At 34.7% G+C, this 14946-nt stretch overlaps 1 protein-coding gene across 3 annotated transcripts in view; it reads left to right on the top strand.

Annotated features, from left to right (window-relative positions):
- Window positions 1–4778: 4778 nt before the first annotated feature.
- Window positions 4779–14946, top strand: part of LOC144975990 (uncharacterized) — a 118848-nt gene continuing 108680 nt past the window's right edge. The window contains exon 1 of one of the 3 annotated variants that reach the window (XM_078920243.1): window positions 4779–4951. The gene's annotated coding sequence lies outside the window, so the exon portion shown is untranslated. Of the gene's footprint in view, window positions 4952–5324; window positions 5603–14946 lie in introns of those variants that run through there. The other 2 variants (XM_078920244.1, XM_078920242.1) reach the window with 2 other exon arrangements.

The raw sequence follows: 14946 nt of genomic DNA, 5'->3' as shown, positions 1-14946 counted from the left end.
GTTTCTGTTGTCTATGTGTGTAGTGATGACGATCACATTCACTCCATCAGCGCGACGAAACTGCCCCCCCCCCCCCCCCCCCTTTTTTTTTTTCACATACACGTAATTCACATGAGTAGAGTTGGACTCGATAGTTCAGTGGTTTAGCATTACAGTTAGAATTATCGTTTACCGGCATTAAAAGCTATTTTAGAGGGGGAAATTCCACATTTTACTGCTGCTGCTGCTGCTACTACTACTACTACTACTACTACTACTACTACTACTACTACTACTACTACTACTACTACTACTACTACTACTACTACTACTAAAGTTATTGAGAGAAAAATCTTTATTTAGAATCCTTGAGCACAGGCGAGCCGTTGTGTGTGTGTGTGTGTGTGTGTGGTGTGTGTGTGTGTGTGTGTGTGTGACGTGGCTCAGAATTAGGAGGTCAAGGAGTTATCTCTTTGGATATTAAGTAGGATTATATTTTTTTTCCGTATTAATATTAGTGTAGTGGAAATTACAATGAGATCGTATTAAAAACAAAAGACTAAGAATAACATCAGATCGAGATGATTCTGATAGCAAAAAAGTAGGCTATATATGTGACATATTTAAATTCAGTCACCAAGCATGATAAAAACAAACAAAAAATCAACACAAATAATTTTAACCCTCTCCAGGCAAAAATTTGACGGTAGCATTTAAATATTTTTTAGTCGACTAAAACATAGTTTACTTTCCTAAGAACATGCACATTTTTATGTTGATAGGGGTTGACTGGTTGAAGATATTGTAATCCTGGATTAGGTCAAAAGAACAAAAGCAGAAGTAAAATAATCAATTTAAAAAACAAAAACAAAAAAAAAACTGTCAACTTGGAACAAAACAGCACCAATGTCTAACTCTGGGACTAACCTTTAGATAACAAGTTGTTGGTGATGTTTTCTGGTCAAGTCTTTACAGGTGTTTAAAGAGTATTGTCTTAGTATGCTTTTGACGAACTAAGCATGTGTTGTTGAATATGTGTCTGTCTGTAAATAGTTTGCCGTGGTGATACAACATTGTTCTACAAAATATGGAACAAGCTTCTTTAATAATCTGTGTTACATGATTGTCCTCACTTTCAAAATGACTTTCCATGGCATGCTTATCTAAATCTGTAAAATTGATGGCCCTAATCTTTCTGTTACTTTTATTATCACTTTACTTATTGTTGTGCTATTGACTGCTCTCAAAGGTCCCTCCTTGTGTGTAGTTAGAATTTCTCTCAAACAAAGGTCAGCTGCTGTAATAACTTTATAAAAATCTTCAGATGGATATAATAATCCCCCCTGTCTTTTCTTTCGGTAAAACTAGATGATGATGGTTTGCTTGAATCAGGATTGTCTAATGAGGCTAAAAAATCTGAACAAACAGAACATTTGATTTTGTCTCGTAATTTCCTTGCGATAAATCCAGACATATAATACAAAACATCTGAATGGTACTCTGAGGGCTGGCAAAGGGTTTTCGTAAAGATCATAGTTTTTCTGTCCAATTCAGGTTGAAAAGAGTTTGTCGAATTGTCAACAGTAAAAGATGAATTTTCTTGGAAAAGCTTATTTTCGGGGGCAGGTAAGCAATTAGCATTTTTGGAACTCAGCACACCATTCTTCATCAAAAGAGACCTGATGGCATATTTAAATTGAAGGACATTCGGGTTATTATTCCAGCCACCTCTTCTTCGTATCCTTGAAAACAATGTCTCCAAATGATATTGAGAGAGTCTGTAAGTAAGTATGTATTTGTAGTTATTGGCCAAAAGTCTCCGAGATATCAATTCTATGGATGTCAGTGTTGCCAAAAATCCAATAAATCCAGTTTTCCTCTTTGATTGTAGTATTGGCTTGTTAGTATTGTCACATAAAGATGATATATAATTTCTGGCAAAATGAATAAACTATAATTTTTCCTCAAGATTTTACTTTGTAATAGGGCTTTTAAATCCTTTTGTACAGAAACTACTGCTGTTGCATAAATCAAACAATTTATCAAATATACGAATAAATTTACAAGTCGCTTCACTTCCAGCAAATTCAGGCAACTTCAAGTCATCCCGAAGAAACGTAATGGCAGAAGCAACAGAAGAGCTTAAAGTTTGGGCAGCAAGAGAAACTTTCATTTTATTTTTCACATAATCAATATGTCTTCCTTTTAGCTTGTTGGCAAGGTTTAAATTACTTTCAAGCTGCAGCTTGTGAAGTGCAACAATATAAGACCAATCAATTCTCTCCTCTCCACGGCGCAAACATTTCAGGTCACCCAATGCATTTCTAATATTTTTTAACAAATGACAGGCATCAAAAATAAAGGGAATGGTTTTAGATGAATCCAAGGGGTGAGGAAACTCAGGATCAATGACATCTGAACTTATAGTGCATCCAATAGCAGTTGCAGTCGCTTGGTTAACATAAGCTCCATCACACACAACCCCTTGAACAGAGAAGCCTGCCTCAGACAGCCAAACTATCCCATCATTAATAATCCGTGCTTGCTGGGCTGCACTAATCTTATCAACAAGAAAATAGCCAATAGGGTGCTTAAAATATCGCTTTTGTCCAACGATGAGAAGAGTAAGACTTTCTGAAGCTAATGTGTCTGGTGATGCAACTTGAAGATGACCATGGTTCACATAGCCAGCATAGGTCTGGGATGCAGGGTCAAACACAACTTGCTTCCGAATGGACATCGAATCAAACATAAGGCAAACATCCTTCATCAAATCATCCTTTTTAAGTTGAGCTTGCAAGGTATTAAAAACATCTGTAATAAATCCTGGGGAGACATTGTGGGATGCAGACCACCTACGAATGGTATCCGCATGAGGCAAATGCAAATACTTTCTCACATAATTATAAGCCTGAGCACTATAGAAGTGCAAGGAAACAGCAAAGGATTTTAATTCATCAGAAAAACGCATATTATTTTTGGACATATGGGCAGCTTTTAATTCATTTTCAATTAAAGTGAGGGTTTCCGCAGCAAAATTTTCTTTTAGGATGTCAACATTTTCTTCTTTCAACAACTTTTTCTTCTTCAAATCTTCCAAAAGGGATGAAATTTTTACATCTCGACGGGCCAACTTCTTCCTCATGCTACTGAGTTGTTTTTGATGAAGCATCTTTTCTTGGCAAACAAGCAACTTATTTTGGGTCTCTTCTAAGTGGCTTTCAACTGAAGAATAGGCATAATTATGTTCATCAACTTTAGGGGTCTTACTGGGTGTAGCATCTTCAAATGGAGAATTGGGAGCAGCTCGTTTTCGAGGGGATGATCTTGTCTTTTTAATGGCAGGAGACTGTTTATGTTGGGGATAATTTGGAAATACAGATGGGACAGCATTCTCTCTCAAGTTTTTTTGGTCTAAGCCGAGATAATAATCTTCTAATAAAAAATGGACACTACAGACCCTATCATTTTTTGTAGGTCTCCACTCTTACCCATCTACATTCTTCCTGCTGATTTTAGTAATCCACTTGGACAACAACTCAGGCTTCTTCCATGGAAAGCTGAAAATAAGTGAGGCATTCTAACTAGGACTATCTTGACAATTGGTGTACTATAGTGAAAAACAATCTATCCAGTTGAATTATTTTCTACTGGCAAGGGAAAGACTCAATGGAAAGTAAAGCAATTAGACGTCTAGTACTATACTTATATATTTGTCTTTATCTAGGTCTTCCTGTCAATATACTTATATACTTGTTGATATTCATCTCGGTTCATTTATCTCAAGTTTTGAAAAATAACCACACTACTCTTACTCGCCTAGAGTGGAGTGCTTATACTTTGGCCTTTGCAGTTAATTGCAATCGCAAGCTCTCCTCCTCAATTCGAAAACGCATTATAGTTATATGTTATTATAATACATGATTACACACATTCTCTAACTTCATTTTTACCTCAGGGGAATAGTTCAGATCAGTATGTAGATTTATTTATAAAAATACTTGGGAGACCTTCCATTCTTGCTCTAGTACTAGGGGGTTTGGGAGGGGGGAAACTTTTTTTAAAAAAAAGTTTTCCCCCTCCCAAACCCCCTACTAGAACAAGAATACTTGGGATGTAGTAGCTTATGGAAGGTCTCCCAAATACTTATGAGATATAGACTCTATATTTAAATCTATCTAGATCCTAGAACATTATCAGTCTCCGTTGCAGTCGTCAGTAGCCCAAAATACAATTATATAACTTCTTTTTTAGTTCATTGATTTATTTCTCTTACCTGTGAAACGACAATGATGTGCCTTTGACAGCTTTATTGTGGCATAAATATACGCAGCAGTTCTGAACCATTTTATTGTGAATTTTAATATTGTTGTGGTTTTTGTTGTGTCGTTATGATGACATTAGATACCGAATGAATGGTAATGTTTACATTCTCAGCCAACAACAAAATGGCGCTGAATGCTTTCATTGGTGGACACTTTTTAGACTCCGTACGTATTCTCATTCGTTTAATTCTATGGTTCCATGTAAAACGCAGGTAAAATATATAGAAATATAATAATTGCACGCATGTCAATGATCTGACGTGAATGAATCTAAAAAGTATGGATTTCTTTGGATAATTTCCTGACTTATCTCCCCTCGCCCTCTAAGCCGTTTGTCTTCCTTCACCTTCTCTCCCCTCTCTACTCACCCACCACCTAACTGCCCATGGCTGGCGATGACTTGGCGACTCGAGCAAGACAGTCTACAGGCGGGCGGCGATTGCAGACGGGGGGCAGGGCAGACGTCAACCGCTCTATTCAGAATGCAGAAATGAAGGAGTCGCCGCTATTCAGTTTGGAGTTGGTTGTTGTCCACGGTTCACTGGACTGTGATTTCCCTGTGGTTATCTGACTCAAGTGTCAGCTGTCGCTACTTCTGCTAAGCTCGTTTTGAGAGAAAAAAAATAGCAGTGTTGTCATTTAGGAAGGTAATCATAATAGTATTATTATTATCTTTCGGAAAAGAGGGGGGGGGGGGGGGGAATTGTGACAATCTGTATTATCAATTCGGTGACTCAGTGATTTTGTCAGCACGCATTAAAGTGCGGGTGATTTGATTTGTCCGATGAACCGTGCCACTTCAATATTGATCATTAACAGATCGATACATGATTGAGTAGACTTTTGATTGATTGTTTCATTCATTCATTCATTAGTACATATGATATATTATTAATATTGATACCACACAGTTTTGATTTAAACTGCGTGCGCGGCGCTTGATTGCTCGCGAACCGCAGCTCGCAGTCCGCAGCGGCGCGCTTTGTGTTGTGATTTGTGAGTGCGTTGCAGTGTGTCAGTTTAGTCACATTTGTTGCATTGTGTACATTACGGTGTATTTATTTTTTATAGTATCGGTGTTGTTGATTGAGTAGAAAGAAAACAAACACAGTCGTGTCGTGCAGCAGATGAAGTCTTAAAGAAAATATTTGTTGTAGTTATGTAGCTGTGGACCGATGTGGTTCTCTTACTTTCTGTTTGGTATGCAGTGACTTTGTATTTGTGGAATATTTATTTGGATTACATTCTTATAATAATAATGATATACAATTATATCAGAATAGGTAGATAACTCCTGGGTGAGTATTGTTCACAATGATTAGTATAGAATAAGAGGAACGAAATTGACGTCACTCAGCTACTCGTTATTGTTTTTAGCCAGCCATTTTTATGTGTGTGGTTCTCACTAAATTCTATCAATCAGACTTCTATAAACATCTAGATATGGTTGCACATAATTGTATGTGTTGGTTCCTTATATCCGGCTGGTGGAGGTGAATATTTTAATTGCGTATAATATCAATATATATATAACCCTGCGTCCAAAAAATATAGTAATGATGATGATAATGATGATGATGATGATGATGATGATAATAATAATAATATAATAATAATAATAATGATTATGATGATGATGATGATGATGATGATGATGATGATGATGATGATGATGATGATGATGATGATGTTGAGAATAATAATAATAATAATGATAGTCATAATAATAATAATAATAATAATAATAATAATAATAATAATAATATAATAATAATAATAATAATAATAACAAGACTACTACTACTAATAATAAAATGAATAATATTAATAATAAATAAATAAATAAAATAATAATAATAATAATAATAATAATAATAATAATAATGATAATAATAATAATAATAATAATAATAATAATAATAATAATAACATCAACACAGCAACAACAACAAAAACAACAAGTAAAACAAGAAGAAGAACAACAACAACAACAATTAGGTACAGCAGCAACAACAACAACAACAAGTACAACAACAACAACAACAACAACAACAACGCACTAATGTTGTTTTTAGTTCTACATACATAACATTCGACCTCCGACCTTATTAAGTTTAAATCGCCTCTTGCACTCTGTTTGCCTTATCGATATTATAATGAAGAACTTATACATTCAATAAACATTCGACATTCAATAGCATTCCCATATATCCTATTACACTCTGCGCACATAATAGGAATCGATCCCTCCAAAGGCAATAGGCATATCACCAATATTATTACAAAACAAAACGCTTTTATTTTTAACAAAATTAGCCAAACTTTTTTTTACTTGTACATTCTTTGAAACATCACTGAATTAAGATTACTTCAACGCAACGTGTCCAAAAATATATAAATATTATTATTATTATTATTATTATTATTATTATTATTATTATTATTATTATTATTATTATTATTATTATTATTATTATTATTATTATTGTTATAATTATTATTATAATTATTATTATTATTATTATTGGGGGGGGGGGGGGGGGGGGGGGGCAACACGCACACAATAAAAATTTCACGTCGAGGGCAGGGCAGATTTCTACCTTATTTTTTTATTATTTTTTGTTTTGTATTGTTTTGTTTCGTCAATCTCTCCAAAACCATAAAGACCTATAGTAAATGCATATCAGACAGGATGGTTGTGACTTTACATCAAAATGACTTTTCTGACAAAAAAAAAAAAGATTATATCATAAAATTATAATGAACTCCTATGTAAAAGACTGTACAATATATGGCAAGGTATATATACATATTTTATATATATATATATATATATATATATATATATATATATATATATATATATATATATATATATACATATATAAATATAAATATATATATATATATATATATATATATATATATATATATATATATATATATATATAATCAGGTTTTTAGAATTTTGGACAATTGGGGGGGGCGGTCAGTTTAAATAAATGATTATTTGAGTTAATCAACATTAATAATTTAACAATTTTGGCCAACCTGAAAATAGTGATTTGCCTGTGTATTACAAAATAGTTCTGGCTTTACATTTAAACGTAACGTTGACAAAACGTTCCTTTTCAACAAATAGCATAGCGTATCAATAAATTAAGATTTACTTGCACATATTAGCGATCAGATTGATAGCCGAAAGCAAATAATCTATGTGTTTGGTTATAACATTATTGTACGAGTATGAAATGGATAATAATTTCCGTTAGTTTGGGAGTATATCCATTACAACAATGTTCCCGGCCATAACAAATTGGGCTATAAGACCTGTAAGGAAGTACGCGTTGATTAATATGGATTTTCAGGGTAGAAAAAAAAAAGAAAGAAGAAAATAAATAAAAAAGAGAAAAAGGAGAAGAAGAAGAAGAAGAAGAAGAAGAAGAAGAAGAAGAAGAAGAAGAAGAAGAAGAAGAAGAAGAAGAAGAAGAAGAAGAAGAAGAAGAAGAGAAAGAAAGAAAGAATAAAAGTATTTTTCAAAACAAGCCAAATAGATTAATAAATAAGATTTAAAAAAAAAAAAAAAAAGAGAGAGAGAGAGAGAGAGAGAGAGAGAGAGAGAGAGAGAGAGAGAGAGAGAAAGAAATCCCGGTCAAAATGGTAAAAAAAATGCGTTTTGTCAACATAGTTTTGACTTCACGTTTAAGTTAAATATAACGCTGACTTTCTCCTTTTGAAAACGTGAAGCAACGTTATACCACGACGACTCTTTTCAATGGATAACTTGCTGGATAGCGTGGAATGTGTTTGGATATCCCTGTTTGAAAACACGCAATAGTTTGACTTATAATATTCTTATATTATTTAATAGTTTAAAAGCCAGAAGGAGTTCTTCCTTTCCTTTTCCATTTCCGTTTCCGTTCCGTCGTCTAGTTTTGGTTGTAAATGATTTATTAATGAGGTCGATGTTTACACTTATTATCTCGATGTAAGTATGTATGTATATATGTATGTATGTATGTATATATGTATGTATGTATGTAAGTATGTATGTATATATGTATGTATGTATGTATATATGTATGTAGTCTGTACGCGTTGCAGAGTCTCAGAACTTTGAATAGATTGTAAGAGTTAGTTTCATTTTGTTGAAACGTGATGCTATTAAAATAAAATGAAGGCTGATTCGCGTAGTGAGTTACTGCCTGTGGTTTTTCATGTCCCGTATATAACAAAATATTATAACTTTAATTGAAAAGTAGTAAGTGGTGGTTATGAAATAGAATTCTCTAGACTTAGACGTGAATATAAATTTATCCAGATTAGGCCGAAACAGCCGTGCAAATTCGGATGAAGAGCATGGGGCTTGGTATAGAGGTGGCTAAGACTTGTAAAAATTATGATATCTACCATAGAACAGCTCTGACAAATAATCATAACATTGTTTTTAGCAATGGAAAACAGATGAATCGTGTGTGTGTGTGTGTGTGTGTGTGTGTGTGTGTGTATGTATATATATGTATATATGTATATATCATTATAATATTAAATCGTCATTGACTGTGGTCGTTGGGTTGGCGGATGGAGAGAGAGAGAGAGAGAGAGAGAGAGAGAGAGAGAGAGAGGAGAGAGAGAGAGAGAGAGGGGAGGGGAGAGGAGAGAGAGAGGAGAGAGAGGGAGAGAGAGAGAGAGGGGGGGGGAGAGAGAGAGAGAGAGGAGGGGGGAGATGAAGAAGAGAGGGGGAGAGAGAGAGAGAGAGGGGGGGAGAGAGAGGGGGAGAAAGAGAGAGAGAGGGGGGGAGAGAGAGAGAGGAGAGAGAGAGGAGAGGGAGAGGGGGAGAGAGAGAGAGAGAGAGAGAGAGAGAGAGAGAGAGAGAGAGAATGGCATGCAGTTTAAAAGAAAAAACTTTTTCAGAACCTTATCTTTCACCAATGCCTGCTCCCTACTCTTTCATTCGACATACACAATTACAATTAAAGTTATTATTAAAAACATGACACTCGAACTAATTTCTATCTAATTTACATATTTAGAAAACGGGTCTTGCTTCTGGAAGTGACAAAAACTTTAATCTTACATTTCTAGTCATTTATTTTGTATTTAATATCACTTCTTGTCATCAAGCTGAGCCCAACTAAATACTTTTTTTTGGATATAGAGGTCACATTTTTTCACATCTAAATAGAAACTATCATTGTGTTTATATAAAAAAAAACATTGCTGAGAAATGTTACAATGAATGACATAATCAGTCGGATGGTGAAAAGATTTGAACTGAGATATTTCCAAGTTTAGTTGGAAGGTCTATTGTTATAAAAAATGAATTCTTGTCATAAATGATAAAATCAACCCTTTTTGTACATCTTCGGGAAATATCAAAGTTTAATTTCACTTATAAACATTTTTACAGCTAGTCAAGCGAAAAAGTGAAAGCTAGTGAAAAAGTATGAAATTTGAGAAAAGTTGCTGGATACCTTTCCCATACATCTGACCATACTTCATGAAAAATATCCCGATTTACTTCAAATAAAGATTAAAATGCAAATCCGAAATTTTCACCTTCCGACTGATTATGTCATGCACTGACACAAATATTAAATTCTGAATTTTTAATCGCATCCGCAGCACGTTCCAGACAACAAAATGATATCGACAATCATTATAATTATAATTGTGTCTTTGGAATAAAAACAAACAAGCCAATGCTTGATTACGAAATCAAAACAAAATGGTTTATTTCATAATAATTATTGTCAATCGATCGATCGACCGATCAATCAATCAATCAATCATATCGAAGATTAAATCAAAGCATACACAATCGTTCACGTTTGATTAACAACGACACATCTCTTGTCGATAACGAGCCATTATATCTCCGATTTCGATATTAACTCTTTAAATCGATGTTCGATTAAACCCTAACCTGACGTCACATCTAAACAAAGGATTTAGTGACAGTGCTTAATTTATGAAATAACAACAACAACAAAAAAAAAAAAAAACTAAAAAAACAGACTTGTTTTATTTCATACTAGTCAATCAATAGTTTATATCGAAATTAAATCAAAGCATACGCAATCGTTCACGTTTGATTAACAACGACACGTACCTTGACGATAAGGATTCATTATGCATGTCTCCAATTCTTATATTACATCTTTCTAGTCTGTGTTTGATTGTACCCGTACCTAATGACACATCTTAACTGCTTCACTTATAAATCTGTGTTTGATTTTACAGAGCATGACTTCATATCTAAACGAAGAATTCAGGTTTTTAAAAATGCTTAAACAATTCAAAAGAACAAACAATTGATTGACAATAACAACAAAACAAAGCAAATGATAAACAAAATAAAAGAAAACAAAAGAAAAAAAACCCAATCAAACAAGCAAGCTGTTTCATATCAATCAATCATATCAAAATTAAATCAAATCATACTTAATTGTTAACGTATGGTAAAACAACGACACATCCCTTACCAATTCTGATCTGGGGGAAAATGAGCTTTTATTTAGCGCAATATCCACTAAACGTGCTCAGAGCGCTTTACAGGGGGTCCCTGACCAACAGCAACATTTAAAATGTAGGACGAGACATGACGCCTGTTAGGTAATATTTTTAAAAAAATAATTCGACACAGACAACGCTGTTATCGACCAGGTACTCATTTTACACCCAAGTACAGTGAGAGAATGTGAGTCAAGACCCTTTTCCAAGGACTCAACTATGTGCCGAGCGAGGCTCGAACCCAGGACCTTCTGATCCGAACGTGTGTGTCGTACCACTAGACGACATAGCCGCACAAATGTTATGAGGCAGTGCCAGAGAGAAAAATACTATAAGAAAACTTTAGGAAATGAAAAAAAAAAACAACAATAACAACAACAAAAAACAAAAAACAAAACAAACATCCCAAAATATATCAGCCTGTCTTTGACTGAGGATACAACCTCAGACCTTTCTGATTATATATTTCTTCCTTTCTTCTCATTATTTGCAAACCAACTCACCTCTGATGTATTGTCGCAACTGTAGGCGTCTTGATGTTTTACATTTCAAGATGCATTTGAGTGTTATTATTAGTAGTGAATTAGCCTGTCTCTAAACTGTTCCGTGGAGATTGAATTTACAACGATAGGTCGTGGTAGCTTGTTCCACATGCATATAGAAGAGGGGAAGAACTCGCTACCCGATAGTTGGGACGATTTAACGCCTATATTGTTAGTGCGGCTATGTGGTCTAGTGGTATGACACGCGCAGTCGGATCGGAAGGTCCGGAGTTCGAGCCTCGCTCGGCGCATAGTTGAGTCCTTGGAGAAGGCTCTTTTCTCACATTCTCTCACCGTACTCACCGTAAAATGAGTACCTGGCCATTAACAGCGTCTCTGTCCGAGAAAAATGTTATATCGCCTAAATGGTGTCATGTCCCGTCCTGCATGGAAAATGTTGCTGTTGGCCAGGGACCCCTTGTAAAGCGCTTTGAGCACGTTTAGTGGATATTGCGCTATATAAAAGCTTAATTTTAAATATTTTTTTTATTCGTCATTACTCAGTTGTCTTCCTGGACAAGTGGTCCCTTTTTATAATTAGTCAATTGTTTTAAACTATAAAGCGTACTTGTAAAAAAAATAATTATAATATCTTTGTTGGTTCTTGATTTTGTAAGGAACTAAATTAATGTTTCAAGTACTACACAGCAACGCTAACAACATGATCTAATGCCAACAGGTTAGAATAAACTCGATCCCTGCCTCTAATGGGTTGAAAATGAAAAAAAACGTGACAATTTGCATTCATAATTGGATGTTAGATCTAGATCTATTATTTAAAGAAAATGAAGAAAACAAATTATAGATCCCACATTAATTGTAAACTCTGATTGATTAATAAATATGATTGATCGATTCTCGTGAACTGTTCATGGAGGAGAGATAGAAAAGAAAGAAAAAAAAACTCAAGAAAAACAAAACAAAACAAACAAAAACATAACCAAAACAATCAAACAAAAAAGACAAAAAGAAAACAAACATGTTTTATGAAGCCACTGACCGAATCGATATAAGCTGTTGACATACTCGTAAATGGAAACTTATAGATACGCTCAGCACTTATTAACTATTCATTTCCCAATGTTTCGTCTGTCAATGAGCTGAGATAAGTTTGCTTCATTAATTAACCAGTTTTGCTGCACTACTCTGGAAAGACGCATTTAAAAGTAGTCCCAGGTTTGAGAATTTTTGACAAGATGAGGGTCATTTAAACCAGAGCTGCATACTTGAAATTTCAGAAATTCGTAGTTTCCAAGGGAAAATAGACGTAACTACAGATAGCTTTACACATTAATTATTCCCTGATCATTATACAAAAATGCCCCAAAGTTCTTGGAGATAGGTTCTGATGAGCTAAACTTTCCTTTTCAACAAGATTTGTTAAGTCAGGCCTGACTGTAGGTGGACCCGAAAATAAACCAAAAAACAACCATGAGCTTTTATATAGCGCAATATCCACTAAACGTGCTCAAAGCGCTTTACAAGGGGTCCCTGGCCAATAATAACACTTAACATGTAGGACGTGACATGACGCCAGTTAGGCGATATTACAATTTTTTTTTCGGACAGAGACAACGTTGTTAACGGCCGGTACTCATTTTACATCGGAGCACGGTGAGACAATATGAGCAAATAGACTTTTCCAAGGACTCAACTATGCGCCGATCCGAAAGCGAGTGTCATACCACAAGACCACATAGCCGGATAGAGTGTTAAGAGTATTGCTTTTTACGGATCCCACTGTATGTGAAAGACAAGAGAAAGAAAGATGATGGCGAGATGAACACAGCAAAAAGATCATGTGTGTGTGTGTGTGTGTCGTGACGGTGTATAATTTTAATTATCAACGCAAAATATCCTTTTATAATTATAAGACAATAAGAAATACGTTTTCATTCGTTCTTCCTTCCTTCCTTTCTTTCTTTCTTTCTTTCTTTCTTTCTTTCTTTCTTTCTTTATTTATTTCTTTATTTCTTTATTATTTCTTTATATTTATTTATTTATTCATTTATCCATTTAATCAATTATCTATTTATTCATTCATTTATATTCTAAAGAATTATTTAATTATTATATAGTTATTTTATTACTTATCATTTTAACAAAAGATAGACACATTAAAAACTAACACACACCAGAAAACAACTTATATTAAAACAATAATAAAGAAACCACGATGGTCATTATGTTGAGAAAAAAACAACAAACAAACAAACAAAAGAAAATAGGGTTCAACAGTCGTGACGTCATTTCCCTCGTAATGACGCATAGGAACTGGTTCTAAAATATCGGAACAATGTGGCGGACGCCATTATCTCCATCACCGCCCTTCTGAAATACTTCTCCGACAAACATAAAAGTGTATCCAGAGGAGAAAATCGTTATAAGTCTGATTATGGTTTGACTCTTATACATTCTGATTACATGACATCTGAAAAAATTCTAGCCAACAGGAATAATAAAGAGTAGGTACCGATTTTTTTTCTCTTTAGAACCGAGCTGCTGGTTGCTGGGCGGACGTGACATCAGACTATTGAATCCTATATTGAGGACAAGATTAAGCCAACGATAACTCGATTCATGCAGTATATATGTTGGGGTTTTTTTCTTAAAGAAATGTAAACATGGGTAACGGAAATTTGCTACCATTTTTTCAATTATTGGAAGCATTTTCTTTTCAGTGGGCGTATTTTCCAGATAAACATTGCTGGGGGTTTATTTGACTTTACTAATTGGATGCTATGAAGAACTATCAATTGCGATTTTCCATGCGGGCATGGCAATGGCAGGTAAATTATCTGGCATATTCAATCGACTTTTCTGCCGAAATCAAATAGTACACATATCTAATAACTATTTGATAAAAATAAAACATTCTTAATGAAAAAGAAGAAATAAAATAGTCAATTTTGGTGTTTTTATGTTGTATGAATGTTTCTTTTTTTTTAAAAATGAGCTTTATATATCGCGCGATATCCATTAAAGGTGCTCAAAGCGCTTTACAAGGGGTTCCTGGCCAAGAGCAACATTTAACATGTATGATGGGACAAGATGCCTGTTAGGCGATATTAAATAATATTTCGGGCAGAGTCAACGCTGTTAACGGCAGGTATCATTTTACACCTGAATACAGTTAGAGAATGAGAGTAAAAAGCCTTTTCCAAAGACCCAATCAACTATGCGCCGAGCGACGCTCGAACCAAGAACATTCCGATTTATGACCACATAGCTGCACAGTTAACGTTCGTACTCTAGAAAAACACGTATTTAAGAATGTGTCCAGAATTCTCGTCCTTCAAATATCGATCGGTTTAATTAACCCTCATTTTGGCAACAAAACCAAAAAAAAAAAAAGAAAAGAAAAAAAAAAAAAGAAACAACTCTCAAAACTGGAACTGAAAGAAAACTTTGCAAAGGGGGCAGCGTGGCTCAGCGGTACGGTCTTTGCTTCGTACCCGAAAGCTACTGAGTTCGATCATCCGCTGCTGCAGTGCTGTGTGGCCTTGAGCAAGTCTCCTCGCCCTACTGGCTCAATTTGTGGCGCTCACAGTGGCTGACGCCTGGGTTATTCCAGTCTTCCCATGGAA

Source organism: Berghia stephanieae, chromosome 6 (genome assembly GCF_034508935.2).
Source record: "Berghia stephanieae isolate SIO BIC M18660-M18661 chromosome 6, UCSD_Bste_1.3, whole genome shotgun sequence".
Taxonomy (NCBI): domain Eukaryota; kingdom Metazoa; phylum Mollusca; class Gastropoda; order Nudibranchia; family Aeolidiidae; genus Berghia; species Berghia stephanieae.
Note: the sequence above shows the minus strand (reverse complement) of the source record. Positions and strands in the feature narration are given on the sequence as shown.